This window comes from Alexandromys fortis, unplaced genomic scaffold, assembly GCF_014885135.2.
Source record: "Alexandromys fortis isolate MF-2015 unplaced genomic scaffold, M_Fortis_MF-2015_v1.1 scaffold_27, whole genome shotgun sequence".
In the NCBI taxonomy this organism is placed as follows: domain Eukaryota; kingdom Metazoa; phylum Chordata; class Mammalia; order Rodentia; family Cricetidae; genus Alexandromys; species Alexandromys fortis.
In genome coordinates, this window is record NW_026067952.1 from 7,314,379 (window position 1) to 7,331,565 (window position 17,187).

Here is a 17,187-nt window from a genome sequence, read left to right on the forward strand (position 1 = left end):
CCAGCACTGGTTGGTCCAGAGAGCTGGAGCAGAGGGTGTGTCTGGGTTCCCAGTCCTTCCAGACATAGATTGCAGTTCTGGTCTGCCTGGCCTCACTTACCAACAGAAAGCAGCTTCTTTGAAAATAGAACTCCCACTTTCTGTGAGCCGAGGTTTCCCCTGACCCACTCAGGATTGGAAATTTCTTCTCTCTGGGATTTGAAATGGCTTCCAAGAGCCAGCGTCTGACTGCCAGCCAAGACACAGGACAGAGGAGGAGGGGGCCTCCCCCTCCAAGGGGTCAGAGGTATAGAGCTGTGGACAGAGGGAGTCACAGAGGGGTTGGACTTAAATATTGAAGAAGGAGAAAGAAAATAAAGACAAGAGAGAGAGAATCAGGAAAACAGGGTGGGAAGAGGGCTCAGTTGGTGAGATGTGTTTTGTGCAGGTCGGAAACATGACTAATCAATCTAAACAGCTGGTCAATGGCAGTGAACCTCCCTAAGGCCAGTGTTGAGGGCTGGGCAGCAGGAAGGGGTAGTCAGACAGAAGCCTAGAGCTCGCTCACTGTTCAGCTAGCCAAGGTAAACTGATAAGCTTCTGGATTCAACAAGACACATTTTCTAAAAACTTAGGTGGATAGTAATGGAGGAAGATAGCCAAAGTGGACCTCTGGCTTCCACATATACACTCACGTACCTGCATGCAACATGTACATACATACACACAAGCACATACATGTACCACACACACACGCACACACACACACACACACACTCATACTTGACTGTAAGATGTAGATGCTTTTCTCCTAGTTGGTCAATGGAGCTGTTCTGAGTCATGGGTTGACAAGTTTCTCGAACACTCTGGAGGACACTCGGAAGAAAGCCAGGGTCATCCTTCTCAGAGTGAGGTCTCTAGGGCTGAAACTGGGCCCCCTCACATTGTTTTCAGCTGTACATGAACAAAGGCTGTCAGTACCAAAGAGCTTCGCCCTGGCTGAGTGAGACTGATGGCCATGGTAAGACTCGGTGCCTCTGGAGGCTCCCAGTGCAACTTCTGAGGAGCAAGGGACTGAGAACGGAGCAGCATGCTGGATGTGGATGTGGGTTGCCATGGAAAACTGCTGGTGAGGGTAGCATTTTCTGAACACTCTGTCCTGTGCTTCTGACTGCTACTTCAGTTCTTAGTTCCAACGGACTTTTATCAAGCCCATTCTACAGATGAGTAAATTGAAGGCCAACTACAGTCATGCTGACATGGGGTGGGGGTGGCAGGCGGGTGTGTGGTGATGTTGGGGGGGCAGGTGGGTGTTTGGTGATGTGGGGGGACAGGTGGATGTGTGGTGATTCTCCACCTTCTTTCTTAGAATCAAACTCAAGAAAATGGTTTCTCCTTTGCTGGGGACTCAACACTTTGAACCCACCAGCCCAGCAGATTTCCGTCTGCTGGGTGGCCCTGGAAGTCTGGTGGAGGACCTAAGATGGAAGGAATAAATACCTGGAGTCTGCTATGGGGCCCTGGGGACAGCTGACACAAAGCCCCTGTCCTATTCCTGCTTCTCACTGTCCTCTTGCAAGGACTGACCATGAGGCAGATGCAAGGTCATGGAACCACATGTCTGGCTCGGCCCTTCCTTAGATGACTAGATGTACTGGCAAACGCCTCAAAGAAAGTAAAGCAGGATTGTAAAACAGCAACCATAGTGACTGAGTGGGTGGGGACAGTAGGAGGTGGGCTAGGAAAAGTGTTTCGGAGCAGGTAGCCTTTGATACAAAAGTTGACTGACAGGAGGCAGCCCTGCTTAAACCAGGGAGGGAAATGCAGGTACAGAGACACCAAGCACAAAGGGCCCGAGGCAGGAAGGAGCGGGGTGTGTGCATAGAAAGGAAGGAGGCCATTTCTTCCCCCAGCTGGTCACCTTCCCTGTGACCTAGCGGACATAGCATTTGCACGAGAGGCTGCTTGCCTTCGGAGCCTTGCTGAAAGTGGGCGTAACTCCCCCGCCTCGTCTCTAGTTTCCCAACCGCTGCTTCTGTCCACGTCTTTCACACGTCTCCCTTCACCACTGCATTCCCAGCATGCTCCACAGCTGAGCTCAAGGAGCCAAAAGGCCTCTTTCCGACCATGAGTTGTTACTCAACCTTGAGGTCAACTCTTTCCTCAGACAGAGGCTAGCTCTCTCTGATGTGGTATACCCAGGGACCCATGGCACCTCTTTGACCCAAGCTCACAGATTGGGCAAGGCAGAATTGGGGTTGAGCAAATATATTCATTCATTCATTCTTCCTTCCTTCCTTCCTTCCTTCCTTCCTTCCTTCCTTCCTTCCTTCCTTTCTTTCTTTCTTTCTTTCTTTCTTTCTTTCTTTCTTTCTTTCTTTCGTAGCTGAAAGAATAATAAGAGGAGAACAGCCATACGTTATTTCTTCTCTTCTCCTGGATTTCTCCTTCTCTTTATTATCTCTGCCTGCCAGCCCCTCCTATCCTTGCTCCTGCCTTGCTATTGGCCATTCATCTCTTTATTAAGACCATCAGGTGTTTTAGACAGGCACAGTAGCACAACTTTACAGAGTTAAACAAATACAGCATAAACAAAAGTCACACACCTGAAAATAATATTCCCCAGCATATACCTAAAACTTGGGAATGTTAATAAAGACAGGCGTAGGTTGAAGAATCTGGCTAGGATGTCCTCAAGTCTGAAGGGCCCAGTCTCTGTGACGATGCACCTCGAACTTCTTGTTAGAGAGTCAGGTGTCTCTGAGGTTAAATTGTGGTGAGGAAGGAACAAAGCTGGAAGAGATGATTAACTTTGTCACTTGAGGAAGAAGCCTTGGGCTCCCAGGAAGGAGAGGTGGCGGAGCCAGTGCGGAGAGTCACTCTCAGGAAGTCTTCTGAACTGTTTGTATGTGTCTTAGGTGAACTTAAGAATGGTCCCTGAAGGAGGAACCAGAGGAGCCAAGGCTGGGTAGAGATCTAGAATCCACTGAATGTGGAACCACAAGCCTCATGATTTTGAGTCAGACCTTCACCCCTGTGACCTTCATTTCTGCCTCTGTCAAGTGGCTGTGTAACGTCTACTTCATGGGCTGTCTATGAGCAACAAGTGCAGGCAACTATGTGCCTATGGGTTAAATCCATTCCAGTGACTTCTTTCCATAAACACAAGGTCATGGCAGATTCTGAGAGGTGTTAGAGAAACACCTGGCTTGAGATGGAGACCAGAGGGGAACACCTGGTTGGAGATTGAGACTAGATGTGAATATATTTTCCTGGTTGTTGTTCCTGCTCATAGGGTAACTATCAGTAAGGTTAATGTGGGGGCATTTGAGAGAATCACCTCTTTCCCAGAAGCTTCGAATGCGTTGGAGCAACTTGCTCTCACCCCGATGACCTGATGACTATGGCAAACAGAGCCCTTCACTCATCAGAGCTGCCCTGGGGACCAGTTGTTGGGAGCATGTCAGTATTTACTTTGAGTTACGGTATGTGTTCTGAGCAATAATCTATAGTCCACTTGTTAATGTGTATTGCTTTGCTTTCTCCTAATCAGGAGGCTCTTCCCTCCCCTTAGCCTTTATTAAGGAAGTGTCTAGAATAATTTTAATCTCTCTCTCTCTCTCTCTCTCTCTCTCTCTCTCTCTCTCTCTCTCTCTCTGTCTGTCTTCCTCCCTACCCCCCCCCTCTCTCTGAAGACAGAGTCTCATTTTGTAACCCATGCTGCCTAGAATTTGCTATGTAATCTGGGCTGGCTTCAAACTCCTGTGTCCTAGCTCTCCAATGCTGTGTTACAGGTGGGAACCACCACAGGTGGCTGCCACTTTCGCCTGTGTCAGGTGGTCCTGAAGAGAGGCTCATGAGGAAGGGTGTGCTCAGCTAGTCCAGGTAGTCTGGGATGTGATTAAGATGACTGGCGTGTGCCTTCTTCTGAGTGACGCTGGTTTCTACACTTTTCCATCCGGATAGTCTAGTTGAACTAAAACAAATTAGGAAAGTGTAAGGACAGAAAGAGAGCCGGTAGGGCAAGAATGTAGCCTGGCTGCGACATGGTCAAATTAGCTATCTGTTGCCATGGACAACAGTGGTCCAAACATCAATGCCTCAGGCCATCTTCTTTGGCTTGGTGGATTTCCTGTTAGTCTCCCTTGGCCTTTTATGTTCAGTTCCATTCAGTTTTGAACTGGCTGATGGTAACATCTGGATTGCCTGGTCTCTCTCTAAGGCATGGGTCATTCTGAACCTCCTCTAGGCCAAATAGCTCTAAAATGGGCAGTTCATTGGCCTAAACAAGTCACTTGACCAAAACCTAGCAGTGTTTTGGATGAGGGGACCACACAATGGTGTATTTTATGAGTAGGGCGTTCATGAGGGTCCCTACTGGGGCTATCCATCCTAACATGCAACCTTCAAAGATGTGTGATTTCAGGTCTGTCATTTCATAGTACGGTGGGATGAAGATTCTGGCAATGACATGAACACAGAATGGGAAGCATTATAGCCAGTGCTTGTTACTGGATGGGAACTCAACCACTACAGTCATCAAATTAATCTTCACAGTTGTTCAATGCCGCCCCTAGTTCAATGCCACCCCCTGGCATACAGATGGGGAAGCTGAGCTCCAGAAAGGTAAAAGGAGTCTAGTGGCTGTCATTTTTCTTGAGGTCACAGAAGCATGGCTTCAACTTTTCTGTCACGGCCGAGGGATTTTCGGATGAACTGACTGACACCAAAACTGGTTCTCAGATTCACTGAAATGGAAGTCGCTTTCACAGGAAGGCAGCTTGATGAACCGAGCAGAAGTGAATCACAAACACGAGGGTGGTGTTTGTCGTCAACCACACAGAGTTTTGCCTGTTTCCAAGTTTCCTTGGCAAGCAAGACTCTGGCTCTGCCAAAACTTGGGGCTTTGGCACAATAGTGCTGGCCTTTGGGTCAGGCCAGGCCTCCTAGTCTTCTGTCCAAATCAGAGTCTCAGCCCAGTGTGGCCTCCCTTGTTGTTTCTCTCTGCCTTTACAGAAAGGACCGAACTGATGCAAAGCATCTCTGAGACAGTCCACAAATGGAAGCAAGATGGCCCAGGGCATGGCTTCCTGGAGTTCTGTCAGAGCAGCAACTCCCTAGGTGCCAAGAAACTCAGGCCTCAGGAGCAGTGATGGCAGGGTCCATCCTCCGGCATGCTGTCCGGAAGAAGCCTTGGCTGGAGAGGAGTCAGTACAGAGACGGCCAGCTTCATTTCTTTACACTGTCAGAGGCTAGTCTGGGAGAGAAAAAGCAGGTTTCAGACTGACAGAGGTTGGAACAGATCTGGGAAATTAGATATTATTTCCTTGCTAACTTCTCTGATGTTTACTGCTTGGATATGGAACCACCAAGCCAGTCAGGCAAGCTGGTGTGTTTTGTTCAGGGTGTGTGGTTCTCTACAGAGTACATGGAAAGAAGCCTGTTTGAAACATCCCTGTAGGAGCCAGAATTTAAGCTCTGAGATGATTGGGAAGTCACTGTCTCACTTCTTCCATCCCTAGAGTCCAGCAGGAGGTAGTGCTTAGAGAGTAGAGCCATTAGTAAGAACTCAATACTGGCTGGGTGCTGGTGGCACACACACACCTTTAATCCCAACACTCGGGAGGCAGAGGCAGGTGGATCTCTGTGAGTCCAAGGCCAGCCTGGTCTACAGAGTGAGTTTCAGGACAGCCAAGGCTACATAGAGAAATTGTCTCAACCCTTCCCCCCTGAAAAAAGAGAAAAGAACTGAGTTCTGAATATCCATGCAAGTCCCTCCTTCATGTTCCTTGGATCCGAAGCATCCACTCACAGACCATGGGTTTAAAGGCTTGGTACCCAGCTTGGTGCTATTTTCAGAAGGTCAAGTCTTTAATAGTTGGAAACTAGTGTGTGTGTGTGTGTGTGTGTGTTTGTGTGTAGGTGGGGATCTTAAGGTAACAGAAGGTGTCTTAGTTACTTTATCTATTGCTGTGAGAAAAGACATGACCAACCAAGTCAACTTATGCAGAAGTTTACTTTGGGCTTCTGGTTCCAGAAGGTTAGACTCCAGAATGAGGGTCCCGCAGGGGGCAGATATGGGCGACTGAGGCTGGAACCTGACACCTGTGATCTGAGAACTCACATCCTGAACTGTCAGGAGGCAGCAGAGAAACATTTTCTTTCTCCAAGTTGATTTTGCTCTGCTGTTGGTTACAGCAATGGGAAGCAAACACTTTTCTTCCTCCTGTAGCCATTCTTTCCTTCTCTCTTTCCTCCTCCTCTTTCTTTCTCTTTTCCCCTTTCTTTCTTTCCAAGTAGATATATTCTGATGGGTTCTGGGGAACAGTGAAACAAAACAGGTCGTTAGCTGCTAATAAGTGAACCAATTACTCGTTTTTCTTGCAAGAGATTTGTTTCTGTCCTGCAATCTAGCTGGGGTCCAAAGAACTTGGGAGTTAAGCAAGATGAAGTTGAGTGTGCAGAGACAATAGCAAGGAACATTCCAGAAAGATCCAGAAGAATATGCCAAGGCCTCCGGGCCAAAGAGATCTGGATGCTAGGAAAGTTGGGACACAGGGAGTCACTGACATATTTTAAGCAAAGAAAGAAATGTGGTCATATTTGATTGGACAGCATGGCCCTTACCTTTAGGTAAGAAGTTATTATTTTTTTTAACAAATACTCAGAGCAGATCCAGCAAGACAGGGATGATGGGTGATAACCCACTCTTGGAAAGTTAGCTCCCTTTGTCAGGCCTCGGTTTCCCCATATGAACAATTTATGATTGACAGATGAATGCTTCTCTTCAACTTTGGATGCTCTTTTGGCTCCACATCATTCCCTTGATCTGCCTTTCAGCTGAGAGGTTGGACTTGGAGAGAAGGACTTTTGTGTATGTCAGCCTTTCTCTTGGGCACTTGACTCAAACAACTAGGAAGCAAGTTCTGAGGACTTATGGACCCCTACCTGGAAATATCTAAAGGGGAGTGTAGACAACCCACTCTGTTGGGAAGGCTGGGCAGAGCATGTGTCACAGCTAACCCATGTGCTGCAGATTCTTCTTGGCTTCAGTCTCCGGGATTGCTTACAAACACTGGGAAAAAATGAAAGTCGGCTTTGTAGTCCATAGCTTGGCAGCTATTACAGCTGCAGCAATTCATAGAACTGAAGATTAAGTGGCCTTCACAGGGAAACGTGGAGCCTCAGAGAAACAAAACAGGAAAGGCCACTCCAAGACATTCTGATAGATGCGGAAAGAACTGTAAAATAATCCACACAAAATAAAAACTGATGGAGGAGCCCTTGCCCTGTTTTCCTTGTGAGCATCTGTGTAACTGGTACACACTCTGTGATGGCCTGAGATCTGGCAAAGAAATGCCCCCAGTTGTGGTGGTTGTCTCCAGATGGGGTGACGATTGTGGAGGGGGAGCCCCTCCCTGCCTGCTCAGTAATATTCTGATATCTTAGGAGGAAATATGTATTGATGTACTTCAGAATAAATTGAAGTAAATTAAAAATAAACCAAGTTCCCTTGAAAATATTCAAGAAAATATTGCAGGATTCACTCCTATATACAGCTCATAGAAGGGGCTTAATGTCAATTTCTACTGTAAGTTTCTATGCTTAATAGTATTGGCTTTCTTTTGCTTTCCTTGTGTTTGAGACAGGGTCTCATTTTGAAGCCCTGGCTAACCTAGAACTCATTGAGTTTCACCTGCATCTGGCCTCCCACGTGCCGAGATCAAAAGCACATGGCAACACACCTGGCTGCATATTGAAAAATGAGAATATACTTATATATTCATGATGAGATTTAAAAGTGGTGTGTGTACGTGTGGAGGGCATAGTTCTTCCAATTTAGCCTTTCTCCAAAGGAGCAGAGTGGCTCAGAACCCTTCAGGAGCCCATGTGACTAAAGGGAGCTTGAGGTGAGGTGAGTCAGGGACCCAGGGAAGAAGAGCCAGCTCTGACTCCATCACGTGATGTCAGAACACAGCACACTGGTTTATTTTGCAACCCAGGCAGGTCCTTTAACCACAGCCTTCTGGCCCGCCCTGTAGGCTGGGGGAGTCAGAGCCAACCCCCTTTCCTTGAGTGACTCACGCTCCTTCCCGCAATCACTGGGGGAGGATGTGGAGAAGTTGGTCTCCCAGGCAGAGGTGTAGCTCCTGCCCAGGGGCAATGCCGGGCTGGTTGGCCTGAAGGCTGCAGGGCATCAAAGGTCTTCAGAGAAGTTCCCGGATGGAGGTTACTGCCGTGTGTGTGTGTGTGTGTGTGTGTGTGTGTGTGTGTGTGTGTGTGTGTGTAGATAATGCAGACCTTGGACATCTGCCCCAGACCATTGAAATCAGTGCCTATGTGGTGTGTGGAGGTGATAGAGAGGCAGAGTTTAGGGGTGTTCCATCAAACCGGGGTACCATTGTGGCCTCTGTACTTAGTTTACATGCCATAGTTGCCCCCCAAAGCATAGCTAACTGGTTGCATTTCACAGATGCTCGAAACTGAGCCTCTGCCAGGTAAGCAACTTGTCCACGTTTCCAGACCCAGACTAGTAGCTGTGGCTGAAGCTAAAGCCAATGTAATTTTTCATTATCAAATGGTTCCATTGGTCAAAAAGTCTGTGGTTCTTGGAGGCCTCTTCTCAAATACTCTTGAGTTTGCGGCTGGAAGCGGAAGGCACGGCACAGGCACAGAGGTCCTCTAGGTCAGCACCCAGGATAATAGAGAGGATCTTTCTGTGGGGTACCAGACTCTGGAGTTTGTTCTTCAGTTCTCATAGCGACTGATGAATTGATTACCCATTTTACAGATGGCCAAACTCAAGGCTTGGAGACAAACCACAGCCAGCAAGAAGAAGAAAGAATAAAATTCATTTCTTGTTGTTTCTAAATTCTGCCCATTCACACCCCCTGTATGTGGAAGGCCTGGCTCTTGATCTTCCCCCCTCTTTTGAGATGCTGAGGATCAAACCCAGGGACTTGCACGTGCTAGGCAAGCACAGTATCCTGGAGACAGGTCACCAGCTCCCTTTCTTCCCAAGGCTGACTCTTGCCTAGTTGGTAAGCTCTTATTCAAGCTTCAAAAGCCCATGAAGCATCACCCCTTCAATGCGTTCTTCAGCTCTGCGGTAAAAACTTCTCACCAATATCTCCAGGGCTCCCTGACCACATGAAATACTATTGAAAACTATTTCCTGCTTGTCTTCTCTGAGGACTTTGAGTATCCTGCTCACCTTCAGATCCTGGAAGCTAATGCCTAGTCACATAGCAGCTTTATAGACCCATAAATCTGGATTTCAATCCAAACAGTGTCGGGTGATGTTGGGACAATCATGTTCCCTCTTGTGGCTCCATCTGTGAAATGGAAACTCTGGCAATGATGTCACAGCTCTCGTCCAGTTCCGTGAAATATTTATATAAAGAGCTCAGCACCATGTTCAAGGCACAGGGCACATCGCCACCATCAACGCTCTTCTCTAGCCTAGGTATGGATTTGTAGGTGACTGGCTGATAAAAGATGGTTGTCCCACTCAGTCAATGTGTATCTGAGGAAGGACACCCCTCGTGCATCAGTGGAGGTGACTACCCCGACGCTTACACACGCAAAACGACAGGATGAGCCGAAACCGAAATGAACAGCAGTACCGCAAAGAGACAGTTTTTAAAGGTTTAATTTTAATTTTGATCAAGGTGATTAAATAAATTACTCCAACCATCCCCCAAAGAAAGAAGTGTTATAGGTGCGCAGTACTGATGACGTTTGACCAAAAAGCATATGCAGACATACTACTTAGGCTTGTTTCTGAAAGTGGTCCTCTGAGCAATCCGTTTGCTGACTTGATCAACTCAGCAAAGGGTCATCAGCATTGGACCTGCTGACTGGTGATATTCCCTTACCTTAGAGAAAGAGGGGTAGAGAGACCACAGGGTTCTAGCACTCCTCTCAGGGATGTGTATACAACTCTGTCCTAATTGCAAGCAGCCTAGCAGTCTGGGGTCGTGAATGGGGCTACAGTATATGGGCTACGGGAGGTTGATTGAGAAAGGCTCTAGCAATATGGCTACTGGGAAGCCATTATCCATGCTGGGTGAAAACTTCCTAGTGTAGGCTTTGGAGTCACCCACATTCTTATCAGGAACCCTTTACCCATGCTCTGTAATAAGCTCACTGTCCTCCAGGGTGAACTTGGGTGGAACTGTTCTTTGGTTTGTTGCTGGGACCTTATGACAAATGGGACCGATGTTGTTTGTCTTCCCAGGGCAGGAATTCTAGCAACAAGACCCATCCAAATTCTTACAGACTCTGAGACGATCTGCTAATCCATCATGCCATCCTGATATTCATGCTGGGAAAGTAATCTCGAAGAAGGGAGCAGCTTCCAGCAGAACAAGTGGAGGTGTTAACCTCATCAGTATCTAGAATGGCAAGAACCTGGATAATCCTAGAAGTCCCATTTATAGGGGCACGGGAAATCAAACCGTGGGGCATCAATGTAAGCAGCAGTGATGCCAATCTTTATAGGTTACCCAGGAAACAGAGTAGGAACTGGAGTTTACTCTGAGTGTACGAGTGTCAAATTTGTGCAAAGAGAAGCACCAGTAAACACAGAAGTTCCAAGGCAAAATGGAAAGGTTGTAGGAGAGGGGGGTTGTTGTGCTGAACCAGTCATCCTATATGTGACCTGGAGTAGCCTTCAACTCAGGGATTTCATGCCTAGAGTCTTATCTACCAGGCTGTCCAGATTTTGCAACTCCTGAAGGCAGGGCTCCCCATGAGTTCTCAAAACACAGCTCCCAAGCTGGCTTCGAGATATAAATGCATGTAATTGCTTCTTGTCTGGCTCCAGGAAGCTGAAAGACCAGCACCAGGGATTTTCTGGAGGTCAGAGTACTCTGGTCTTGACTGGAAGGTTCCCTACGAGTGTTCTGCAGTGCTGATCAGCGGGGCAGCGGGGCTGATCCTCTCAGGTGCTTCAGGGAGTACTTTCCACAAGGGCAAAGAGCCTGCACCTGAGGGAAGCTGCATTAGGCTTAATGGGGCTGATGGGAGCCCCGTTAAGTCAGGGAATTTGGTTTCACAAGGGAATCAAACACTTTGGCCCATAGGATCTTTTCTAACTTGGAAGAAGATGATGTTATCGATGGAACGGATTCTCTTCAGTGGGCCCTTAAAGCCTGGCAGAAAAGGCGCGGCTGTCCAGTCTCTTTCTCAGAACCCCTGTGGGTGTGGCTGAAGCCTGACCTTCCCTGTAGGTTCCTACTCTCTGCCTCCACTGTGGCCCCACACACGAGCATCCCTGCTTCCATACGGCTGTTGTGAACAGGCGTAGAGACTTGCTAGTCAACACCCGACCCGGATTCAGAATCGCACTATTACAGCTTAGCTATGTGAGTCACCAAGGATTTGGCTCTCATGATTTTGGCTTCATTGCCATGTATTCATTCATTTATTCATCTGTTCTCAGCTTTTAGCACCACCCTTTTCTCTGCCAGACATTGTTTTAGGTGCTGGCAGTATGACACATCCATGGGGGCCCTAAGCGAATAATAAAAAGTTGAGAAAAAAAAAAAGATCGTTTCCATCAGCCCTGGAAAAGCAGTTGACTGGGTGTTCTTCTGAGATCCAGAACAATGAGCAGGCCAGGCCTTTGTTCCATTGGGGTGGCCATCAGAGTGACTTCCTGAGAAGTCTCAGGTCAGCAAAGCTGGGGATGAGGAGAGAAAGCCAGTGACGCAGAGGGCTGGAGAGAACCTTCTAGGCAGAGCAACTGACTGAGCAGAGAGGCCCAGGCAGCCGGGGCTGGCCTCGTTCTTGAGCCCTGGACACATCCTGTCTCCTCTTACTTTTTCTCCTCACTTCTAGACCCTGGATCCCCATGCTCTCTCTCGTTGTTATCTGTGTGTATAAATACATGTACATACACCTGTGGAGGTCAAAGGTCAATATTTGGTGTCCTTCACCACTCTTCCCCTTAGTGTTGGAGACAGAGTTTCTCACTAAGCCTGGAACTCCCCATTTTGGCTTGACTACTGTGCCCTTGGGGTTTATTCTGCCTCTGTCCCTCAGTACTGGGCTTATAGATGTGTGCTGCTGTACCCAGATTTTTATGGGAGCTTTGAAGATGCAAACTCAGGACATCATGTTTGTACAGCAAACACTTCAAGTCCTGAGCCCTCCACCCACCCCCTTTCACCCTGTTTCATCCCTCGATGTCTTCTACCTGCTTTAGCTGATCAGGGTTCACCACTGTATTTTGGTTTCTGATTTCCTTGATTTGTGTTTGGCTCCCAGTCTCTCCTGTTCCTCCTCTTCTTCACTGCCTTAGGTCTTCCATTGTGTCTCATTTTGAATTATCTTTTCTCAGTCTTGGTCCCCCAGTGACTCTTTGCCCCACCCCTTTTCTCTCCTCTGTCTCCACCTAATTTTGGCCACGGCTCCCTCTTTCACTCGTCTGTCCCATGGCTCTGCTATTCCCAAACAGAGGCCGCTTGGATGCCCCTCTGATTGATGTGAATGCCGACAGTCAGAGCCTTTAACTCACGCCCACAGCGCATCTCTGGGAGTGATGAGCTGCTGGTGCTTTGTCTGTGTTCAAGCAAGGCAGGGGCTCTTAAACAAACAGGAACCTGAGTGATTGTACTTCTCCATTGATCCATCCTGATGGTGAGCATGTGCGAAGCTGCCCAAAGCCTTCTGGGGGAATCAGAGTGAGCTGGCTAAGCTGGGTGCGGAGGGAAGGAGGAGGAGGGAGGAGGGGGGAGGAAGGAGGAAGTGGAGGTTGGTTCAGGCAGGGCCTGGCCAGAGCTTGTGCTCCGAGGACCTGAATAAAGTGGATTATTTGTAGGAGGCAGAGAGAACATTTCCTGCTGGGTGAATCAGGGCAAGCTTCATGACGCCAGGTGTCCCCTTCTGTCAAGCCTTTCTGGACCACCATTCTGTCCCTAAAGAGAAGGAACAGGTCATCCCTTGTCTCCATCTTGCCATGAATGGGTATCTGGCCCAGAACCTGCAACCCTTTAGCTCTTCCTCCCAGGATTATGTGTTTAGACATAGCCCTCCGGGAGTTTTTGGAGATAAACTGTGGTGCCCACATATACTTCCATCTTGTCTGGTCAAGCCAGTTTCCAGTTAGAGCAGTGGTTCTCAACCTTTTTAATGCTGTGACCCTTTAATACAGTTCTGCATATTGTGGTGACCCCCCCATAAAGTTATTTTTGTTGCCACTTCGTAACTGTAATTTTGCTACTGTTATGAATTGTAATGTAACATCTGTGTTTTCAATGGTCTTAGGCCAACCCTGTGAAAAGGTGGTTCATCGTCAAAGGGGTCGTTACTGGCAGGTTAAGAATTACTGACTTAGAGACTCATAATTGGGCATCATGTAAATGCCCACTTAGTAGGAAAGGGGCTTTGCTAGAGGGACCCTGTTTCCTCATTTCCAAAGGCCAACTTTGTTTCCTATTGAATGGAGTGTAAACTTATGGAAACACTATGGGAAGTATAGAAGTTTCTGGAAAGAACTAAGAGTAGAAACATCATATGACCCAACTATATCTCTCCCTATGTATTTACACTCAGGAGTGTAAGTCCCACTACAGAGATATGTCATAATACAGCTTATGACCATATTATTAATGGTAGCTAGGAAATAGAACCAGCCTAAATGGTCATCATCAATCGATAAATGGATAAGAAGAACGGGGTATATATTATGGGGCTGCATTTTTTTTTCTATTTTTGAGACAGTGTCTCTGTAGCCCTGGGTGGCCTGGACCTCTTCTGCAGACCAGGCCGGTCTTGAGCTCACAGATAGCCTTCTCCTTTGCCTCCTGGGAGCACAGGCGTGCACCACCACACCTGGCAAAATTAGAAATTATTATATCAAGCAGAGTAGCCAGATGCAGAAATGTTATATTTTTTCCTTCACAGGCAGATCCCAGATTACACACTAGAAAGGAGACCATGAGACATGAAAAACGAGTGTTAATGTAGGGCTAGGAAAGAGAGAGGGTGACAGAGTGTGTGGGACTTGAAAGCAGAAACAGGAAGAAGACCAGTAGGAGAGGTCAGGGGTAGGTAGGGATCGAGGACTAACAAAAACAGATTACGCATGGCAATTCCATAAGGAAATCCATTACATTGTTAGTTAATTTAAAAGTCCAATACTCCAGTTAAATAGAATCAAATAGAGCTGTCTGAACGGATGTACCCCAAGTTCTTGGAACATTCAGGAATACTCAGTAATGCATCATTACTGCTACAATCTGCCGTTAATGTTTATTCCTGCTATTATCATGGTCGCCATCCTCCTTCTCCTGGACATCTTCTGGCTTGGGAGCCCTCTACTTAGTTGGTTATAGAATCTTAGCTGTTTTAGGGTTCTTTTCTTGTGATAAAATACCGTGACCCAAAGCAACCTGGGAAGGAAAGGCTTATTTCATCTTACACTTCCAGGTCATGTCCCATCATGGAGGGAACCCAGGGCAGGAACTCAGTCAGGACTGGAACCAGGAGGCAGGAGCTGAGGCAGAGCCCATGGAGGCAGAGCCGTGCTTTACAGGCTTGGCTCCCTCATCGCATGCTGTTCAGCCTACTTTGTTACCGTCAGGCCCATCTGCCCAGGGCTGGCACCACCCAGAGTGGACTGGCCCTTCTCCCACTAACATCCATCAAGTAGAGGCCTACAAACTTGCCTACTGGCAATCTGATGGAAGAATTTTCTCAATTGAGGTTCTTCTTCCCCACCTAACCCTAGGCTTGTGGTAAGTTGACAGAAACCCACCGGTACACAGCTTTCTCAATTATACAGATGGACCGATTTGGTACATAGGGTTAGCTGTAATCTGTATAGACTTAAAAAAAAAAATCTCCTCAGAGTCTTCTTTCCCAGCCTCAGCTTTTGTGTAGAGATGTTTGTAGAAATCGGGGATGGCTTGGCTGTCATGATGATCAAGGAAGGATGGTTCCTATCCCTCTCGTTCTGCTTTGCCTGAAGAGCCCTTCTGGTGTGTGGCTGCCTCCAGGCTGGCTTAGTAGTTTCTCCGGTTCAGTGCTGTCTTGCCTAACTCCTGGGCCCCAAAGGCCTCTGGGAAGAACAGGTAGCTCTTCTTCAAGCTGCCACACCGCAATAGCCCTGGCACAATCCCGGAATTTCCCACAGTGTTTAATTGCCTCGATTCTGGAATATTTTACCTCTTTGTTCTGAGTGTTAGCCTCTTCAGTGCAAATCGGCAGTTCTTACCATGTACTTAATGCTTGCTATGGCTTGAGCACCCCCACCAAAATGTGTGTTGAAATTTAATCCCCTTTTTGTGAGGTATTAAGAGGGTGGGAACTTAATCTCACTGTGGGATTCAGAGGTGAAATCTCAGGGAGGTAATTAAGGTTAAATGAAGCCTCAAGGGTGGGACCTAATCCAATGAGACCATGGCTCTGTAGAAGAGAGACCTGAGCTAGGGTGGTCTGCTTGAATGTAAGACTGTCACTCTACCATGGGACTGCTGAGTCCCCACTAGCAAGAAGAGTAGCAACCATCTGATCTTTTTGCTTGTTTGTTTCAATACATGTAGCTTTATTTCACACTTCTTTTTTTATTTTTCTCCGCTCCCTTTCTCTCTTCCTTTCTTCTACCCTCTCCCATGGTCCCCAATGCTCCCAATTTACTCTTTCTCTACCCCCCACATAGATTAGATCCATGTATGTCTCTCTTAGGATCCCTCTTTGTTGTCTAGGTTCTCTGGGATTGTGAATTGTAGGCTGTTTTTTCTTTGATTTATGTCTAAAAGCCACTTATGAGTGATTACATATTATATTTGTCTTTCTGGGTCTGGGGTTACCTCACTCAATATGATGTTTTCTAGATCCATCCATTTGCCTGCAAATTTCAAGATGCTATTATTATTATTACTATTACTGTGTAGTACTCCATTGTGTAAATGTACCACGTTTTCCTTATCCATTCTTCAGTAGTGGGCATTTAAGTTGTTTCCAGGTTCTGACTATTACAAATAATGCTGCTATGAACATAGTTGAGCACATGTCCTTGTGGTATGATTGAGCATCCTTTGAGTATATACCCAAAAGTGGTATTGCTGGGTCTTGAGGTACTGCCATACTGATATCCAAAGCAACTGTACTAATTTGCACTCCCACCAGCAATGGGTAAATGTTCCCTTTACCCCACATCCTCTCCAGCATAGGTTGTCATCAGTGTTTTTGATCTTGCCCATTCTTATACTTATACAGGTATAAGATGGAATCTCAGAGTTAATTTAATTTGCATTTCTCTGATAGCTATGGATGTTAGCATTTCCTTAAGTGTCTTTCAGTCATTTTAGATTCCTCTGTTGAGAGTTCTCTGTTTATGTCTGTACTCCATTTTTTATTGGATTATTTGTTCTTTTGATGACCAGTTTCTTGAGTTTTGTATATTTTGGAGATAAGGCCTCTGTCCAATGTTGGTGAGGATCTTTTCCCATTCTGTAGGCTGTTTTGTCTTGTTGACTGTGTTCTTCGCTTTACAGAAGCTTTTCAGTTTCAGGAGGTCCCATTTATTAATTGTTTCTCTCAGTGTCTGTGCTGCTGGGGTTATATTTAGGAAATGATCTCCTGTACCAGTGCATTCAAGTGTACTTCCCACTTTTTCTTCTATGAGGTTCAGTGTGGTTTTATGTTGAAGTCTTTCATCTATTTGGACTTGAGTTTTGTGAATGGCTATAGATATGGATCTATTTTCATTCTTCTACATGTTGATATCTAGTTATGCCAGCACCATTAGTTGAATATGCTTTCTTTTTTCCATTTTATAATTTTTTGCTTCTTGGTCAGAAATCAGGTGTTCGTAGGTGTGTGGATTAATATCCAGGTCTTCGAATCAGTTCCACTGGTCCTCCTGTCTGTTTTTATGCCAATACCAGGTTGTTTTCAGTGCTGTAGCTCTGTAGTAGAGTTTGAAGTCAGGGTTTGTGATGCCTCCAGAACTTCCTTTATTGTACAAAATTGTTTTTGGCTATCCTGGGTTTTTTTTGCTTTTCCATATGAAGTTGAGTATTGTTCTTTCGAGGTCTGTGAAGAATTTTGCTGGGCATTGCATTGAATCTGTAGATTGCTTTTGGTAAGATTGTCATTTTTACTGCAGCCATCTGATCTTAATCTTTAACTTCCCACCATTAAAAGCATGAGCTGAGCAAATCTTTATTCTCTATAAATTACTCAGTTAGTGTTATT